Raw genomic sequence first — 4,754 nt, 5'->3', positions numbered from 1 at the left:
GCATAAAATACGATATAAATACAACAGCTTTTCCATCGTATAAAACGAATAATTGCAACCAGTGTGAAAGTTATGGTCATTTCTACATTCCGAGCAACCTAGGATCCACTCTAGGGCGTTGCTCCACCAGATCGAATAGTTAGGTCCTTATAAGCAAACGCCAGAAGCATAAAATACGATATAAATACAACAGCGTTTGCATCGTATAAAACGAATAATTGTAACCAGTTTGAAAGTGATGGCCAATTCTACGTTCCGGGCAAGCTAGGCTTCACTCTAAGGCGTTGCTCCACTAGATCGAGCAGCTAGGGCCTTAGAACTCAACGCCAGAAGCATAAAATGCAATATAAATACAACAGTTTTTCCATCGTATAAAACGAATAATTGCAACCAGTATGATACTTATGGTCATTTCTACTTTCCGAGCAACCTAGGCTTCACCCTAGGGCGTTGCTCCAACAGATTGAATAGTTAGGGCCTTAGAAGTCATGGCCCGAACCATAAAATGCAAAAAAAACACAACAGTGTTTCCATCATATAACAGGAATAATTGCAACCAGTTTGGAAGTGATGGCCAATTCTACGTTCCGGGCAACCTAGGCTTCGCTCTAGGGCGTTGCTCCACCAGATCGAATAGATAGTGCCTTAGAAGTCAACGCCAGAAGCATAAAATACAATATAAATACAACAGTTTTTCCATCGTATAAAACGAATAATTGCAACCAGTATGAAACTTATGGTCATTTCTACTTTCCGAGCAACCTAGGCTTCACCCTAGGGCGTTGCTCCAACAGATTGAATAGTTAGGGCCTTAGAAGTCAACGCCCGAACCATAAAATGCAAAAAAAATACAACAGTGTTTCCATCATATATCAGGAATAATTGCAACCAGATTGAAAGTGATGGCCAATTCTACGTTCCGGGCAACCAAGGTTTCACTCCAGCGCGTTGCTCCACCAGACCGAATAGTTAGTTCCTAAGAAGTCAACGCCAGAAGCATAAAATACGATATAAATACAACAGCATTTCCATCGTATAGATCGAATAATTGCAACCAGTATGATAGTAATGGTCATTTCTACATTCCGGGCAAGCTAGGCTTCTCCCTAGGCTGTTGTTCCATCAGATCGAATAGTTAGTGCCTTAGAAGTCAACGCCAGAGGCATAAAATACAATCTAAATACAACAGTTCTTCCATCGTATAAAACGAATAATTGCAACCAGTATGAAACTGATGGTCATTTCTACTTTCCGAGCAACCTAGGCTTCACTCTAGGGCGTTGCTCCACCAGATCGAATAGTTAGTGCCTTAGAAGTCAACGCCAGAAGCATAAAATACAATATAAATACAACAGTTTTTCCATCGTATAAAACGAATAATTGCAACCTGTATGAAACTGATGGTCATTTCTACTTTCCGAGCAACCTAGGCTTCACCCTAGGGCGTTGCTCCAACAGATTGAATAGTTAGGGCCTTAGAAGTCAACGCCCGAACCATAAAATGCAAAAAAAATACAACAGTTTTTCCATCGTATAAAACGAATAATTGCAACCAGTTTGACAGTGATGGCCAATTCTACCTTCCGGGCAACCTAGGCTTCACTCTAGGGCGTTGCTCCACCAGATCGAATAGTTAGTGCCTTAGAAGTCAACGCCAGAAGCATAAAATACAATATAAATACAACAGTTTTTCCATCGTATAAAACGAATAATTGCAACCAGTATGAAACTGATGGTCATTTCTACTTTCCGAGCAACCTAGACTTCACTATAGGGCGTTGCTCCACCAGATCGAATAGTTAGTGCCTTAGAAGTCAACGCCAGAAGCATAAAATACAATATAAATATAACAGTTTTTCCATCGTATAAAACGAATAATTGCAACCAGTAAGAAACTTATGGTCATTTCTACTTTCCGAGCAACCTAGGCTTCACCCTAGGGCGTTCCTCCAACAGATTGAATAGTTAGGGCCTTAGAAGTAAACGCCAGAAGCATAAAATGCGATATAAATACAACAGCTCTTCCATCGTATAAAAGGAATAATTGCAAACAGTGTGAAAGTAATGGTGATTTCTACGTTCCGGGCAAGCTAGGCTTCACCCTAGGCTGTTGTTCCACCAGATCGAATAGTTAGGGCCTAAGATGTGAATGCCAGAAGCATAAAATGCAATAAAAATACAACAGTTTTTCCATCGTATAACAAGATTAATTGCAACCAGTTTGAAAGTGATGGCCAATTCTACGTTCCGGGCAACCTAGGCTTCACTCTAGGGCGTTGCTCCACCAGATCGAATAGTTAGGTCCATAGAAGTAAACGCCAGAAGCATAAAATACGATATAAATACAACAGCTTTTCCATCGTATAATAGGATTAATTGCAACCAGTTTGAACGTGATTGTCATTTCTCCTTTCCGGGCAACGTAGGCTTCACTCTAGGGCGTTGCTCCACTAGATCGAACAGCTAGGGCCTTAGAAGTCAACGCCAGAAGCATAAAATACAATATAAATACAACAGTTTTTCCATCGTATAAAACGAATAATTGCAACCAGTATGATACTTATGGTCATTTCTACTTTCCGAGCAACCTAGGCTTCACCCTAGGGCGTTACTCCAACAGATTGAGTAGTTAGGGCCTTAGAAGTCAACGCCCGAAGCATAAAATGCAATAAAAATGCAACAGTGTTTCCATAATATAACAGGAATAATTGCAACCAGTTTGAAAGTGATGGCCAATTCTACGTTCCGGGCAACTTAGGTTTCACTCCAGGGCATTGCTCCACCAGACCGAATAGTTAGTGCCTTAGAAGTCAACGCCAGAAGCATAAAATACGATATAAATACAACAGCTTTTCCATCGTATAAAACGAATAATTGCAACCAGTGTGAAAGTTATGGTCATTTCTACATTCCGAGCAACCTAGGATCCACTCTAGGGCGTTGCTCCACCAGATCGAATAGTTAGGTCCTTAGAAGCAAACGCCAGAAGCATAAAATACGATATAAATACAACAGCGTTTGCATCGTATAAAACGAATAATTGTAACCAGTTTGAAAGTGATGGCCAATTCTACGTTCCGGGCAACCCAGGCTTCACTCTAAGGTGTTGCTCCACTAGATCGAACAGATAGGGCCTTAGAAGTCAACGCCAGAACCATAAAATGCAATATAAATACAACAGTTTTTCCATCGTATAAAACGAATAATTGCAACCAGTATGATACTTATGGTCATTTCTACTTTCCGAGCAACCTAGGCTTCACCCTAGGGCGTTGCTCCAACAGATTGAATAGTTAGGGCCTTAGAAGTCAACGCCCGAACCATAAAATGCAAAAAAAACACAACAGTGTTTCCATCATATAACAGGAATAATTGCAACCAGTTTGGAAGTGATGGCCAATTCTACGTTCCGGGCAACCTAGGCTTCGCTCTAGGGCGTTGCTCCACCAGATCGAATAGATAGTGCCTTAGAAGTCAACGCCAGAAGCATAAAATACAGTATAAATACAACAGTTTTTCCATCGTATAAAACGAATAATTGCAACCAGTATGAAACTTATGGTCATTTCTACCTTCCGAGCAACCTAGGCTTCACCCTAGGGCGTTGCTCCAACAGATTGAATAGTTAGGGCCTTAGAAGTCAACGCCCGAACCATAAAATGCAAAAAAAATACAACAGGGTTTCCATCATATATCAGCAATAATTGCAACCAGTTTGAAAGTGATGACCAATTCTACGTTCCGGGCAACCAAGGTTTCACTCCAGCGCGTTGCTCCACCAGACCGAATAGTTACGTCCTAAGAAGTCAACGCCAGAAGCATAAAATACGATATAAATACAACAGCATTTCCATCGTATAAAACGAATAATTGCAACCAGTATGATAGTAATGGTCATTTCTACATTCCGGGCAAGCTAGGCTTCACCCTAGGCTGTTGTTCCATCAGATCGAATAGTTAGGGCCTAAGATGTGAACGCCAGAAGCATAAAATGCAATAAAAATACAACAGTTTTTCCATCGTATAACAAGATTAATTGCAACCAGTTTGAGAGTGATGGCCAATTCTACGTCCCGGGCTACCTAGGCTTCACTCTAGGGCGTTGCTCCACTAGATCGAACAGCTAGGGCCTTAGAAGTCAACGCCAAAAGCATAAAACACAATAGAAATACAACAGTTTTTCCATCGTATAAAACGAATAATTGCAACCAGTATGAACCTTATGGACATTTCTACTTTCCGAGCAACCTAGGCTTCGCCCTAGGGCGTTGCTCCAACAGATTGAATAGTTAGGGCCTTAGAAGTCAACGCCCGAACCATAAAATGCAATAAAAATACAACAGTGTTAGCATAATATAACAGGAATAATTGCAACCAGTTTGAAAGTGATGGCCAATTCTACGTCCCGGGCAACGTAGGCTTCACTCTAGGGCGTTGCTCCACCAGATCGAATAGTTAGTGCCTTAGAAGTCAACGCCAAAAGCATAAAACACAATAGAAATACAACAGTTTTTCCATCGTATAAAACGAAAAATTGCAACCAGTATGAACCTTATGGACATTTCTACTTTCCGAGCAACCTAGGCTTCGCCCTAGGGCGTTGCTCCAACAGGTTGAATAGTTAGGGCCTTAGAAGTCAACGCCCGAACCATAAAATGCAAAAAAAATACAACAGTGTTTCCATCATATAACAGGAATAATTGCAACCAGTTTGAAAGTGATGGCCAATTCTACGTTCCGGGCAACCTAGGCTT

The sequence above is a fragment of the Calliopsis andreniformis genome, chromosome 11, assembly GCF_051401765.1.
Source record: "Calliopsis andreniformis isolate RMS-2024a chromosome 11, iyCalAndr_principal, whole genome shotgun sequence".
NCBI classification, from domain to species: Eukaryota; Metazoa; Arthropoda; class Insecta; order Hymenoptera; family Andrenidae; genus Calliopsis; species Calliopsis andreniformis.
Note: the sequence above shows the minus strand (reverse complement) of the source record.